Genomic DNA, 16,773 nt, shown 5'->3' with positions numbered 1-16,773 from the left:
ACTGTTCCTTGTGCACAGTCCAGCAGGAAACGCAGGGCGAACCAGATCGTCAACAAGGGGCGCTGGCCAGATAGGGGAGAGATCATCCCGGTTCCTCAGGTTCTCACCTTGCTGTGAACATAGCATTTTACTTTTATTCTTTGAAGCCTTATACAAGCCCCAAGCATCTGTTCAAGGCAACATCATTTGAAGCCTCGTACCGATGATTCTTGGAGACTTGAGTTGTAAAGGCCTCTAGAAAGAAAAATCATGTCGGTGGGGCTTGGGAAGCTGTAGGTACAAGCATGATAAGAGCCATAAAACAGCAGTTCTGTCCCCCCCCCCCCAAAGACCTAAAAGAAACCAGGATACAGAGAGCAGGAGATGAGTCCGAAAACACACGCCCCATCTTTCCTGTCCTGCCCAGGCTTTTGGGGGGCAGGTACTTGCGAGGCCCCTCGCGATGCCCTCGGGAGGGATGGCAGGTGTTCTCGGGAAGCAGAAGAATGAGCAGCACAGTTTTATCTTTGAAAAGAGCGTAGACCATGTGTACTCACGGAGAGCAGCCCGGGTACTTTTTAAAGCCAGAGTGGGCTTAGAGAGCAGAATGGTCTGAGAGCTTTAGTGTGATGCTCTTGCTGGGAGCCAGCCTCTCGTCCCCAGTATTGACATTCCCACAGCAGTGCGTAAGTGCATGGCCGTTGCTGGGGAGGGACGCCGGGAAGGCCACGCTCACTCTGTAACCAGAGGGACCGAATGGATTCTGGCCCAGACGTGTGCAGTTGGTCCAAGCCCTAGATGATACGGGCCCGCCAGCAAGTGCACAGGTGCCCCACTGATGGGCCCTGCGGCCTCGCAGGGCACCCCCCGTGTCTCTACGGTGGCTCTGTGTGGTTAGTAAGCTTACCCTCATTCTTTCGAAAATCTACCTTTCTAAACCTTCCACACATCGGACCAAATCCTGTAATTCAAAGTTACCTACAAGCTGAACCCCTCTTGCAATGGCCCACTAGTCCATTCTGGACCCCAGCCTGGTCCCAGGCCAGGACAATTGTCATTCAACTGTTTCCATCCCATCCCCTCCCACCTTGTTTTCTGAAGGGAGACACGTGTGTATGTTATTGTTCCTATCTTGTCCGTGCCATCTATGGGGTCCCTACAAGTTTTAGAGTGTATGCAGGTTAGAGACCCCCTGACGCTCTATGCACACCAAGACCAGCAGAACTGATGGCAGGAGAATGTGGCCACACCTCGGCCTGCACCGGGGCCTCCCGTGATGCAATCACGCCCCAGAGCCCCGTACCCCAGCCACAGGGACACCCAAGTGTGCCCTTACTCACTGGGATGACCTTCCCAGCAATAACCATCTGCCCTTTCAGTGGCTATTGAACCCATCAAGGCCACAACAGGAAATAATAGCAATGACAACAGGACCTAACATGCACTGAGTTCAACTATCGTATGTAAGTAATTCATCTAATGCCCACAAAAACCCTGTGTGGTCAGAGCTAGGGTCATATGCCCATTTTACAGGGGAGGAAGCAGGCAAAGTCCTTGCCCAAGGAGACCCCGGATTCAGATCTCAGCATCCAGCTCCGGGGTCTCACGCTCTGCAGCTTTTCCACTCTCCCTGCCCCCACCCCTGGTTCACACTCCATGTCTCTTCCTCAGCACAGCCAGCATTTTGTAGAAACACTTTCTGTCACACTTACCTCTCTTTATTACAGCGATTTGTTTACACATGTGTTATCTTCCATTAGAAGGTAGACTATTAGCTGCTTGGGTACCGAGACCATATCTTAATGAGGGTGAATCCTCCAGAGTAAATATGTAAAGCTATACACTGCTATGATAAGTCCTTTAAAACAACTGTTGCATTTTTACTTAGAGCCAGGCATTCATTGCACTTGCATTATAGAAAACGAAGAGATGATTGATAGGGGCACTGAAGTTTCTGTACACCCATCGTGCATGTGAGTGTGTGTGTGCACGTGCACACGTGTGTGTACAGGAGGAAATCACAGGTCTTCTGGATGGGACCAAGACTAGAGTATGGATGTGGGTGCCTCAAAACAAAGCTGTCCTCAACTTAACATTTGGGTCGGGGGAGCCCAGTCCAACGGCTAACTTGCCATTACTACATCTAAATGCACAATCTTCCAGCCAAGGAGCCCTACTCACTGACACAGAGCTGCCAGGCACACTTCTCATTCCTGGGGAGACGGATGGAGGAGTAAAATGGCCTGGTCAAGAGCACAGTCACTGTCTCCGACAGTTCGCCACAACCCGGTCCTTCATCCTTAAATATGAAAGTATAGCCAGAATCATCAGACAGATCAGCACCTTGAAAGAGAATACACACAGAGATAAGAGTCCACGGGAAACATGAGCATTTCAGAAGTCACAGGAGAACTCTAAAAAAAATCCAGTCTTCAAGAAGAAATTGCGCCCATAAGACAAAAACAGAATACTGTAAAAAGGAACATCAAATAGTTTTCATTTTTTTTAATTTATTTTTATTTTTTTATTTTATTATTTATTTTTATTTACTTGTTTTTTTAATTATTATTTTTTAATGTTTCTTTTTGAGAAAGAGACAGACAGACAGGATGTGAGTGGGGGAGGGGCAGAGAGAGAGGGAGACACAGAATCCGAAGCAGGCTCCAGCTCTGAGCTGTCAGCACAAAGCCCGACATGGGGCGTAGGCCCAAGAGCTGTGAGATCATGACCTGAGCCGAAGTCAGGTGCTCAACCGACTGAGCCACCCAGGCACCCCCTTATATACTTATTTTAAAATAAAGTCTTAAAATAACAATTTACTACATGAATGATTTGTCTTGTTTTGTTTTTTATATTAACTATAATTTATTGTCAAATTGGTTTCCATATGCACACAGTGCTCATCCCAACAGGTGCCCTCCTCAATGCCCATCACCCACTTTAATTTGAAAGCACTTCCCCAAAAGTAAAATCCCTCCTCATAAAAATTTACAAAGAGATAAAGAGTAAAAGACATAGTCAATCAAAGATTAAAAGGTTATGGGGGGGAAAAAAGAGAAAAATATCAATAAAATAATAGAAGATTTTCTCACGGCTCCAGAACACAGAAATCTTCAGATTGGAAGTGTCTGCAGAATATTCAGCACTGTGAACGGTGAAAGAAGGGTCAGACACATTTTTGTGAAAGTTTAGGGCAAAAAAGAAAAAAGGATCCAGGAAGCTTCCAGAGACAACAGCCAGACATCTCCAAAATAATGAAAATTATACTGGGAAGAGAGTAGGGCTGTGATTTCACACAATAGATGGTAAGGTTACTTTTAGTCTACAGATATATGCATTTACTCTTATCAAGGAGAAAAAAAAAACAACAAGCAATAGAAACCCCCCCAAAAATATTTAAAAACAGGGGTGCTAGCGCCAGTCAGAGTGGCTAAAATGAGACTGTAGATGCTGGAGAGGATGTGGAGAAACGGGAACCCTCTTGCACTGTTGGTGGGAATGCAAACTGGTGCAGCTGCTCTGAAAAACAGTGTGGAGGCTCCTCAAAAAATTAAAAATACAACTACCCTACGACCCAGTAATAGCACTACTAGAAATTTATCCAAAGGATACAGGAGTACTGATGCATAGGGGCACATGTACCCCAATGTTTATAGCGGTGCTATCAACAATAGCCAAATTATGAAAAGGGCCCAAATGTCCATCAACAGATGAATGGGTAAAGAAGATGTGGTTTATATACACAATGGAATACTACATGCCAATGAGAAAGAATGAAATACGGCCTTTTGTAGCAACGTGGATGGAACTGGAGAGTGCTATGCTAAGTGAAATAAGCTATACAGAGAAAGACAGATACCATATGTTTTCACTCTTTTGTGGATCCTGAGAAATTTAACAGAAGACCATGGGGGAGGGGAAGGAAAAAAAAAAGGGAGGGAGCCAAACCATAGGAGACTTTTTTTTTTTGCTTTTTTTTTTCCAAAATATGAAATTTATTGTCAAACTGGTTTCCATACAACACCCAGTGCTCATCCCAAAAGGTGCCCTCCTCAGTACCCATCACCCACCCTCCCCTCCCTCCCACCCCCCATCAATCCTCAGTTTGTTCTCAGTTTTTAAGAGTCTCTTATGCTTTGGCTCTCTCCCACTCTAACCTCTTTTTTTTTCTTCCCCTCCCCCATGGGTTTCTGTTAAGTTTCTCAGGATCCACATAAGAGTGAAAACATATGGTATCTGTCTTTCTCTGTATGGCTTATTTCACTTAGCATAACACTCTCCAGTTCCATCCACGTTGCTACAAAGGGCCATATTTCATTCTTTCTCATTGCCACGTAGTTCTCCATTGTGTATATAAACCACAATTTCTTTATCCATTCATCAGTTGATGGACATTTAGGCTCTTTCCATAATTTGGCTATTGTTGAGAGTGCTGCTATAAACATTGGGGTACAAGTGCCCCTATGCATCAGTACTCCTGTATCCCTTGGGTAAATTCCTAGCAGTGCTATTGCTGGGTCATAGGGTAGGTCTATTTTTAATTTTTTGAGGAACCTCCACACTGTTTTCCAGAGTGGCCACACCAGTTTGCATTCCCACCAACAGTGCAAGAGGGTTCCCGTTTCTCCACATCCTCTCCAGCGTCTATAGTCTCCTGATTTGTTCATTTTGGCCACTCTGACTGGCGTGAGGTGATATCTGAGGGTGGTTTTGATTTGTATTTCCCTGATGAGGAACGACGTTGAGCATCTTTTCATGTGCCTGTTGGCCATCCAGATGTCTTCTTTAGAGAAGTGTCTATTCATGTTTTCTGCCCATTTCTTCACTGGGTTATTTGTTTTTCGGGTGTGGAGTTTGGTGAGCTCTTTATAGATTTTGGATACTAGCCCTTTGTCTGATATGTCATTTGCAAATATCTTTTCCCATTCCATTGGTTGCCTTTTAGTTCTGTTTGTTTCCTTTGCTGTGCAGAAGCTTTTTATCTTCATAAGGTCCCAGTAATTCATTTTTGCTTTTAAACCCTTGCCTTTGGGGATGTGTCGAGTAAGAGATTGCTACAGCTGAGGTCAGAGAGGTCTTTTCCTGTTTTCTCCTCCAGGGTTTTGATGGTTTCCTGTCTCACATTCAGGTCCTTTATCCAGTTTGAGTTTATTTTTGTGAATGGTGTGAGAAAGTGGTCTAGTTTCATTCTTCTGCATGTTGCTGTCCAGTTCTCCCAGCACCATTTGTTAAAGAGACTGTCTTTTTTTCATTGGATATTCTTTCCTGCTTTGTCAAAGATGAGTTGGCCATACGTTTGTGGGTCTAGTTCTGGGGTTTCTATTCTATTCCACTGGTCTATGTGTCTGTTTTTGTGCCAATACCATGCTGTCTTGATGATTACAGCTTTGTAGTAGAGGCTAAAGTCTGGGATTGTGGTGTCTCCTGCTTTGGTCTTCTTCTTCAAAATTACTTTGGCTATTCAGGGCCTTTTGTGGTTCCATATGAATTTTAGGATTGCTTGTTCTATCTTTGAGAAGAATGCTGGTGCAATTTTGATTGGGATTGCATTGAATGTGTAGATAGCTTTGGGTAGTATTGACATTTTGACAATATTTATTCTTCCAATCCATGAGCATGGGATGTTTTTCCATTTCTTTATACCTTCTTCAATTTCCTTCATAAGATTTCTATAGTTTTCAGCATACAGATCTTTTACATCTTTGGTTAGATTTATCCCTAGGTATTTTATGCTTCTTGGTGCAATTGTGAATGGGGTCAGTTTCTTTATTTGTCTTTCTGTTGCTTCATTGTTAGTGTATAAGAATGCAACTGATTTCTGTACATTGATTTTGTATCCTGAAACTTTGCTAAATTCCATAGGAGACTCTTAAAAACTGAGAATAAACTGAGGGTTGATGGGGGATGGGAGGGAGGGGAGAGTGGGTGATGGGCACTGAGGAGGGCACCTGTTGGGATGAGCACTGGCTGTTGTATGGAAACCAATTTGACAATAAATTTCATATAAAAAAATAAAATAAAATGATTAAAAAAATAGGGGTGCTGGGCTGGCTGAGTGGGAGGAGTGAGCAATTCTTGATGTCATGGTCATGAGTTTGAGCCCCATGTTGGGCTTAGAGCTTACTTAAAAATAAATAAACAGATAAAAGTTAGAAAGAAACAGAAAGAAAGAAAGAAAGAAAGAAAGAAAGAAAGAAAGAAAGAAAGAAAGAAAGAAAGAAAGAAAGGAACTTTGAAAATAAACTGCACAATGAAATCATGGTCCAAATATTAAGCATGATTCTGGAATCGTGAGGAAGAACCGATAAGAGTCTAAGAGAAGGCAAACCACGTGAAATCCGACCTTCCCACTGGGCACAGTCTATTGCAGGCAGGACAGGAGCTTGACATGAACCCACGGAGACAGCACCGGACCCTGCACCCCAAGGGTTCTTGCCAGGACTAACATTTACAAAGCCAAAATAATGTGAACTGGTTACTTGTTTCCCACCTTCAGGATCAAACTATAGACAAAAGAAACGCCTACAATAGGATTATGAAACAGACTATATGTGATGAATCTGACGATGCAGTAATAAAGGTAGAGCTGGCAAGACTGGGAAAGCAGAAGGGAAAAGATAAGGGGAGATAATGGTTGCAGTACTGACAGCATCATCTGATCTAGTGAGGAATGAAGGGTCACTGTCTGTAAAGTTCAGGGAAAGAAGAAATGGGCTATAAAATCAAAATTGTAATAAAAATTTTAAAAAGAGGTATAATGGCTTAAGTTTATAACTTGCAGTGATAAAGATAGTCCAACGAAAGAACTAAAAACGAACCATCAACATTAGAAAGAGGAGAGGGAGAGGCACCTGGGTGACTCAGTCATTTAAGCCTCTGACATCGGCTCAGGTCATGATCTCACACTCCATGAGTTCGAGCCCCGCGTGGGGCTCTGTGCTGACAGCTCAGAGCCTGGAGCCTGTTTCCCATTCTGTGTCTCCCTCTCTCTCTGGCCCTCCCCAACTTGTCCTCTGTCTCTCTCTGTCGCAAAAACAAATAAACATTTAAAAAAAAAAGAAAGAAAGAAGAGAGGAAATCAAATGAGATCCATAGAAGGTAAATGAAACCCTCATCTTTCAATGATAGGAAGTCAGTCATTATTGTCTCAGGTAATAAATCAAGAAATCATAAATGGCGACGTTATTTACCACTGTGGAAGAATCCACCAAGAGCACCAAGCAGGAATTGTTAAAAGAGATTTCCTCTCACAGAGGCGTGGGGAAGAGGCCAGAGGTGGAGGCAGGACTATTTTAGGCCACACAGTGAAGACCAGGACAGACAGCGCTCCTGTCCACGTGGCTCTGATAGCCTTTAAGCAAACCACTGTTGTGTTAGAGTTTACCAGAAAGGAGCATCGAGGGATCCTGTTTAAACAAAAGGATCTACCCTAGATTAAGTTTCTGGGATGGCCTCCCTGAGGAAGTTATATTTAATCTGTGCCTTAAAATACGAGAAGTTGACCAGAATGATCACGACCTAAGGAGCAACTTTGTTCTTTTTGGGGGGTGGGGGGCGGGGTTGTGGAGGAGTGGACTTGGGAAGAGACAGAGAGAACTTTTAAGGCGAGGCAACAGCACACACTATCAGAGCCGAGCTGAGTGCAGCAAGAGGGGAGAGCCAGATCAGGTACGCTCCAGCTCTAGCAGCCTGTGAGCTGGGGGACAGCACCTGGGACAACAAGGCCACCAGGCGGAGTGACTCCAAAGTGACCAGCGCCCTCTAGAGATGTGCAACAGGCCAGACTGGAGGATGAGGCTGAGTACCAAAGGTTTTCCGCAGAAGGCCAGGAAGGGGCCAGAGGAGAAAGGGCAGGTGACAACAGGAGAGCTCAGGGCAGCCACCTGCGGCCGAGCAGAGGGCGTAGATCAGAAGTGAACACGCGGCCGAGGGCGGCGCACACTCTGCGCCCCGACTCTCCAGGTCCCCGTCTCCGGAGCATCGCCACCCTCGGTCTGGTCCAGGGGAGTCGCTCCCTCATCCGACTTCTTGTGCCTTCTGAGAAACAGAAAGTGTCCGCAAGAAATGAGGGGCTTGTTACTCCCGAATCTTGCCCTCGCCAATTTACTATCCCCTCTGACGGGAAGAAGAAAGACTAATGGAATTGCTGTTTTGCTAGAGCGTCTGGTCAAGAGCACTGCGTGGCCAGATGGAACCCAGAAACAGAACGATGCCGAGGAAGTAATCAAGCTAGCTGCCACTGACCGAGCACTTTCTCTGCTGCCCGCGACGTGATAAGCGCTGTTACGCATTTTTGCTTTTAATTAATCCTTGAAGGAATTCTAAGGGTGACTACTTTTATTTCTTCTGTTTTACAGATGAGGAAGTCTAGGCTCAGAGAGAGGAAGGAATTCTCCCAAAAGCATGAAGCCAGAAAGTGATCAAACTAGCATTTACACCCAGGTAGCCTGCCCCAAAGACTGCCCTCCCGGGGAATAGATTCTTCCAGAAAGGATGAGAAAATAGCTTCATCTCATCTCTCTTCAAAATGTCCCAGATTAAACATGTCCTTACCACAGAGCTCTGTGTTTCTAGGGAGCATAAAATATGGGCAGGACGGGTGCCTGGGTGACTCAGTTAAGCATCTGACTCTTGTTTTCAGCTCAGGTCAAGATGTCATGGTTCATGAGTTCCAGTCCTACCTTCTTAGATTCTCTCTCCCTCTCTCTCTGCACACCCACACTCGTTCTCCCTCTTTATCTCTCTCTCAAAATAATAACTTAAAAACATGTGGGCAGGAACTATTATGTACGTGTTACCACTACATGGGAATTCAGCCTAAACCAGTGCAAGCGATAAAGGCAGGACCCCCTCAGAACTCGAGTGCCGAGTTTACAGAAGATCTGTCCCCACTGCTATTTTTGTGTTTTCCCAGAGATCTTATAAAAGGCAGATCTGCTAACCCTTGAGTGCCTTGAAGGTCAGTACCGTGTCTGACTCCTGTTTCTCCCCGACACCTAAGCTCAGGAAATGTTTGCTCAATCAAGGTATTTTGGTTCAAAAACCTGCAATAATTGTTCTTACCAACCCAATCTCCCTGTGACCTCTACCAATCCATATGCTATTGGTAAGAATCACATGCCTTGCATGTTTTGACCTATCCTAAAATGCATTTGCTGGAATTACTGGAAGGTAGAAGTGGCTCAAAACCCATGGGGGTGGGGGAGGGGGTTGCGCATTTTTAACTACACGAACACAACCCAATCCCTGATTGAGCAAGGTATTGACCTCGTGGTCAAGCACACAGACTCTGGAGTCACAACCCATGCGTTCAAATTTTGGCTGTATCACTTTGTAGACTGCAGGACCTTGGCCAAGTCATTACAATTCTCTGTGCCTCAGTTTCCTTATCTATCAAGAATTATAACAGCGTGTACCTACTAGGGTTGCTCTTGAGGATTAAACACATTAATGCATCTAAAGCACTTGAAGCAATGACTTCCACAGAGCCAGCTCTCAATATAAATGCTAATGTCGTCGGCTGGGATGTGGCTCGTTTACAACGCACCCGGTGACATCTCCAGTGGTCGGCACAAGACCCCCATGCACCTGTGCACACTTTTGCCTTCACCCCCACAACCACCCCTACTGTCGGGTCTGAAGTGATTTGAAACCCACCAGACAGGGCACTGACCTTTCCAACATCAAGTTTAATGAAGGCTGGTGAGTAGCTAAAGTGTAATGCTTCATGCCTTTCCGTGTAGTTCGGTAAGAAAGATTTACTAACTCATTAAAATGTCTTGTTAGTTATTTTCAGCTGCTCAGAATGACTGCCACTTCCAGCCAGCTACTTATCCCAGAAAACACCAAGAACAGAACCCGACTTTATTGACTTCCTAGATGGGCATCGTGTTGCTCCAACATTAGGATAAAAAGCTTAAACAAGTGTGGTGGTTGATTAAAACTCACCTGCCTCTGGTAACATGCAAAAGGCTATGGACGTGTCATGAGGCCACATCAGGAGACCCTGCTTCTCCTCCCCATAGAGAGGAGCTGGCCGAGTGGACGGGGCAAGCTACCTCCAAGGAGCTGGGTCTCTCAATGCACTGACCTTGCTTCCTGCAGACCGACTGCCTGAGCCCACTAACCCTACGCTAACCTACTCCGCTCTCCATTTGGCCCATCAGACTGTTTTCACTCCTGAAACATAACCTTTCTGCTTCCCCATCTGCCTCCCCCCATCTTTTCAATCAACTTACAAATGTATCGTCTCCTTTTCGGAAGCTGTTTTGAAGAGCAGAAATTCTCCTCAGTATCCGGTTCCCCAAATTTTCTTCTCACCCCCATTCTGCAAAATGTGCTAACCTCTAGCATGCAAGAATAAATCCACGTTTGCATTTTTGTCCTGTATGTACATTCTCTCTATTCTTTCTAGTTTTTTTCCTCTCATTGGATTAAAAGCACTAGGACATAGTCGCTTAATGATGTGAGCTGGGAAGGGGCGAATCCAGACTCTTCGATTGATTAGCTGTGTGACTTTGAGTAAATTATTGACTTTGTGTCTCAACGCTTCATCAGTATAATGGAGTAACACTGCGTTCCTCACATGCCTGTTTTAAGGACATTTTTTGAAAGCCAACTAAGGTTTCTAGAAGAATGTCTATCGATAATTAAGTATCAAATTAATACTGTCATTTTGTTCATACGGTTCTTCATTATTTTTGTTGTTACAAGGTGCTAATGGGCAGAAGCCCAATCACCTATAGTGCCAAGCAGGGATCAATATTTAATACATTTCTTTTGATAATGGGCTATTGATGAAATAACAATGAGAGGGGATAAGGTCTAGGTTTTTAATAAATTAAAATAGGCAAGAGTGATTTCCCTAGCAACCAGATTTCTGAATGCATTTCCACCCTCATGTCAAGCTTCCCATTTATTATGACAATTTCCTGCTTTCAAACATTGAACACTAACAGGAAATTAGTTCGAGGATGATGGGCTCCACCAGAGAGGAAAGCAATATCCGCATCAAGAAACCAGAGACTCTTCCCAGGAAATTCCCTTCAGAAACGGAGACGATGAACACAGACGTTGAAAAAAAATCTGAGCGGACTTAGAAGTTCACTCCTAGAAATGAAAGCAATTGTACTTCTCATCTGGATAGCCCAAACCATCATCACAGTTTTGGTTTTGTTTTCTAACTGGAGACTGCCTTCCAGAAATGCATAGAAGGCCAGACATCGCACTGGGAAAATGGGTGGCTCTCCGGTGACTCTTTCATTGTCCCGGGGTCATGTACATGAACAGGAGCACAGACGCTGGGATGCAGTCTGGAGGCACAGTGCTGTATGTGCAGGGAGCTCCATCAACATTTCATAAATGATGAAGATGATAATTTTTACATTTTTTAATGTTTATTTTTGACAGAGAGAGAACAGAGTGTGAGCACGAGCCAGGAGAGGGGCAGAGAGAGAGAGGGAGACACAGAATTCTAAGCAGTTTTCCAGGCTCTGAGTTGTCAGCACAGAGCCTACACGGGCTCAACCTCACAAACCGTGAGATCATGACCTAGCCAAGTCAGATGCTTACTGACTGAGCCACCCAGGCGCCCCTATCCATTTCTGTGGGGGGAAAAAATGTCACTAGAGTTTTGATAGGGATTGCACTGAATCTGTAGATTACTGTGGGTAGGATGGACATTTAAACAATATTAATTCATTCCGTCTATGAATATTGGACAGCTTTCACTTATTTGTGTCTTCTTGGATTTCTTTCTTACGCTTTTATAGTCTTATAATTTTCATTGTATGGATCTGTCAGCACAGAGCCTGACGCAGGGCTCAAACACACGAACCACGAGATCATGACCTGAGCTGAAGTCAGACACTTAACCAACCGAGTCACCCAAGGCACCCCTAGGATATTCAATATATAAGGTTAACTGCAAATAGTGACAATTCTACTTCTTTCTCTCTGATACGGATGCCTCTTTTTTTTTTTTTTTTTTTGTTTAATTAGTCTGGCTAGAACTTCCAGTACTTTGTTGAAGAGTAGTGGCAAATAAACCCCCTTCTCTCATCGCTGATCTTAGAGGAAAAACTTCCAGCTTTTCACCATTATGATGTTAGCTTTGGGCTTGTCATACATGCCTTTTACAATGTTGAGGTGCTTAACTTGAAGTTTTTATCATGAAAGGATGTTGAATTTTGTCAAACGCTTTTTATGTATCTTTTGACATTGATCATGTGCTTCTTATCCTTCCTTCTGTTAATGTGGTGTGTCATGTTTATTGATTTGCAGATATTGGACTATCCTTGTATCACAAAGGTGAGCCCTACTTGATCATGGTGTAGGATCCTGTTAATATGTTGTTGAATTCAGTTCACCAATATTTTGTTGAGGATTTCTGCATATATGTTCACCTATATTATTATTGACCTATAATTTTCTTTTCTTGTACTATTCTTATTTTGCTTTTGTATGAGGGTAATGCTAGCCTCATAAAACGAGTTTGGGAGTGCTTCCTCTTATTTTTTGGAGGAGTTTGAGAAGGATTAACATTAATTATTTAAATATTTGGTAGAATTCACCACTGAAGCCATCTGGTTCTGAGCTTTTCTTTGCTTGGAGAGCTTTGATTACTGTTGTAACCTCCTTACTCGTTACTGATCTATTCAACTTTTCTGTTTCTCCATGATTCAGTCTCGATAGATAATATGTGTCTAGGATTATATCTGTTTCTTCTAGGTAACCCCATTTGTTGACGCATAATTGTTCAGAGTAGTCTATTATGATCCTTTGCACTTCTGTGATACCATTTGTAATGTCTCCACTTTCACCACCTTATTTTTTTTTCTTGCTTAGTCTAGCAAGGTTTGCCAATTTTGTTTACATTTTCAAAAACCAGTTTTTAGTTTCACTGATCTTCCTATTGTCTTTCTAGTGTATTTCATTTATCTCTATGCTAATCTTTATTATTTCCTTCCTTCTCACTAACTTTTGGGTTATGTTGTTCTTTTTTCTAGTTCCTTGACGTGTAAGCTAGGTTGTTTGAGATCTTTCTTTTCTCTTAATGTAGGCAATTATTACTGTAAAATTCCCCCCCCCCAAAACTGCTTTTGCTAAATTTCATAGTTTTAGAATGCTGTATTTCCATTTTGTTTGTCTCAAGGTAATTTTTTTAAGTCGGCTCCATGCCCAATATAGGGCTTGAACTCATGACCCTGAGATCAAGAGTCGTACGCTCCACCAACTGGGCCAGCCAAGTGCCCCTTGTGATACTTTTTGATTTCCTTTTTATTATTTGACCCATTGGTTGTTTATCAGTGTGCTGAATTTCCACATGCATTTGTATTTTCCAACTTTCCTCCTGTCATTAATTTCTAGTTTTCATACATTGTTTTGGAAAGATCTTGATAGGAGTTCAATCTTCTTAAATTTGTTAAGACTTGTTTTGGGGTCTGGGGTACTGGGTGGCTCAGTCAGTTGAGCATCTTACTCTTGATTTTGGCTCAGGTCTTGATCCCATAATTGTGGGGAAAGAGCCCTGCATCGGGCTCTACACTGAGCATGGAGCCTGCTTACGATTCTCTTTCTCTCTCTGCCCCTTTTCCTCACTTGTGCTCTTTCTTTCTTTCTTTCTCTTTCTTTCTTCTCTTTCTTCTTTTCTCATTCCTCCTCTTCTTTCTTTCTTTCTTTTTCTTTCTTTCTTTCTTTCCCTTTTCTTCTTTCTTTTCTTTCCTTTCTTCTTTTTTCTTTCTTTTCTTTCTTTCTTTCTTTCTTTCTTTCTTTCTTTAAAAAATTTAAAAAAGACTTTTTGTGGCCCAACATATGATCTGAGAAAGTTCCATGCACACTTGAGAAGAATGTGATTTCTGCTACTGCTGAATGGAATGTTCTGTGTATCTGTTAGCTCCATTTGGTCTGAAGTAGGGTTCAAGTCTGCTGTTTTCTTGTTGATTTTTTGGCTGGATGATCTGTCCATTGTTGAAAGTGTGATATTAAAATCCCTTACTGTTGTTTTATTGCTGTATATTTCTCCCTTCAGTCTGTTAATATTTGTATATTCATATGCTATGTTGGGTACATGGATCTTAAAAACTGTTATAACCATAGTCATTAATCTTAGAAAACAAAATGAAAAAAAAAAAAACAGTAGGTTAGATGCTGCTAAAGAAAGATTTGGGGAACTGAACAAGTATCTGAACTAATTACTTATAAACCAGCATAAAGATATAAATGAGTAAAAAATAAATAAAGACCATGACTTGGAAAATTAATTAAATGCCAATACATATTTTTTCATTTTTTAATGTTTATTTTTGAGAAAGAGAGAGAGAGAGCGCCAGCAGCGGAGAGGCAGAGAGAGAGGGAGACACAGAATCTAAAGTGGGTTCCAGGCTCTGAGCTGTCAGCACAGAGCCTGATGATGCAGGTCTCGAACCCACCAACTGCAAGATCATGACCTGAGCTGAAGTCGAACACTCAACCAACTGAGCCACCCAGACACCCCAAATGCCAACACATATTTAAAGGAAGTTACAGGACAGAAAAAATAGAATGGGATTAGATATTACTTGAAATAGTAAACCTGAGAATTTTCTAGAAATTCTTTGAGAATTTTCCAGAATTAGAAAAGAGGAAAAGTAAATATGAAACAGAGATCTCATTTTGATATATCTTTTTCATATTTCCTTTTTATGTAAACAATTTTTATTTACATAAAAATATATGTAAATTAAGTAAACTCCCTTTTTGAAACACCAAGATTCATAGACTGAATTTTTAAAATCCATTTATATGCCATTTACAAGACATAGTTTTATAATGGCACAAACAGGTTGAAAATAAAAAGAATGATATATGAAATGGCCAATCAAATACTAACCAAAAAGAGCTGTAACAGTGGTATGGATAGCCAAAGATAACACAGGCTTTTAGTAAGACCATGAATGTATACTCTTGTCCGCCCATAGAATGCAAACTGCTTCTGGTTCTCCTTTTTATCCAGCATTGAAAAGAACACATATGCCTATTCAATAGACCTGCATACCATGTAGCCGGGGCTGTGGTAATCTTTTCTAATAAAGATAACAGCATTTGACACAAGCTCTTGTAACGGGGGCTATTATTCTGTTAAATGGTGGTACTATACTATTGTTACCATTTGCAGTAGCCAAGCTAGTAAATTAGAAGGGGGATATGATGGGGACTCCCACCCTTACATCCTTTATAATTTACGAATAGCGCTAATGTCTGCCATTCCCTCAATATGTGATTATCTATTTTCTTGGCCTGGAGGGAAAGTTTCAGGGGCTTGCACTTGGCCTTTCCTACTATAATGGCTCCTATTCTACAGTTCATAAGTATCAACGTGAGGGCTAAGAATGGTCATTCTAATTATTTATTTGGGACTGAGGATATGACACTGGGTGGGTCTGTGTACCTCCCTGGACCCACTGTGATATGGACCTTGGCCAGGACTCCATGTACTATCTCACTCCCATATGTCTCTACAGTAATAGAGGAGCCATGATATCACTTCAGGTCCCCAATAATCAGTGTCAACTTGGAACCTGTATCCAACAGTGCTCAAAAAACTGGCATATCCCTTTCCTCAGTGTATGGTTATCCAAGTAAATGGCTATAGTTTCTTTTGGGAAAGAATGTATGGAAATTACTCAAATGCCCATGTCATGTTGTTTCAGGGCCCTTCTTCATGGGCACTTGGCTTCTGTAGTTAATTGGTTTGGGGACTAAAAAAATAGCTCAGGCTGAAAACCAGGGAAAGGATTGTGACCTCTTATTGGGGCAACTGAGTTCAACCTTCTGCTCAATCGCTCTTTACTCCATTTGGTAACATATTAAGCAACACCCTTGCAGCTGCCTATGTATCTTGCCTTTAGGAGCACCATATCCTATTGGCCATCCTTACAGATCCTATAAGGCTGGGCCCTGTGGCTGCCAATCCAATACTGGTGTCCATAACAGTAACTACTCCAACTCTGCTTTGGTCAAATGCTATTCTGGGATCCCATCATCTTTACTGTTGCTACAAAGTCCAGTTCTACAAGACAGTCTCCTACCATCCACTCCAGCCTACAAAATATAGCTACTGCTGAGCTTCTAAAACATTCTGGCGCTCACCAGCACATTCATCGCCTTAATAATGGTGTGTCTTCCAAGCTCTCCTAACACTTTCCTGTCTTACGTGGGAGACTTATTCTAGCATGCTCACCTCAAGGTATTTTTTGATCTCTTCCTCCATAGTCGGCCATGACTATCTGACACCTATACTTCATATCACTGGAACCAGTGCTTTTTCCAATCTCCCAGGAGCCATCCCAGTAGCACATTGGAACTGGGCCCCAGGGCCCTTGCTGAGGAATTCAACCTTGTGTCACCAGAGCACGCCTCCACATTGGCAAGCTCTCCCTCGAGCTGTATATTCTTCCTAACCTGATCCAACACCCTTAGGCTCCACTGTGGCCATGCCAACCTGATTGTTGCAGGGTGGTAATCACAATCTAGTAGTTAAGTGACTTGCCCTCAATTGAGACCTCTGCATAGTATTCAAGCAAAAGTGGGGGGGGGGGCTCTAATTCCCAATGAGAGGGAGTGAGTGATTTCTTCAGATCCAGATGGTTCAGGAGAAACTAGAGCAGGTTCAAAGTTCTCAACCAGATGGTCCCACACCAAGTCTTGGGGTCCCAGTCCTTCACCCATTTAAGGATCTGGCATTGCCATAAGGGACTTGCCTAGGCTGAGAATTCAGCCTTCTTTGGGTTCTTCCTCCCTTAATTTATCCTAGGT

Source organism: Lynx canadensis, chromosome B2 (assembly GCF_007474595.2).
Source record: "Lynx canadensis isolate LIC74 chromosome B2, mLynCan4.pri.v2, whole genome shotgun sequence".
Lineage (NCBI taxonomy): Eukaryota > Metazoa > Chordata > Mammalia > Carnivora > Felidae > Lynx > Lynx canadensis.
The sequence above is the reverse complement of the archived record's forward strand: the minus strand, read 5'-3'. Positions refer to the sequence as shown.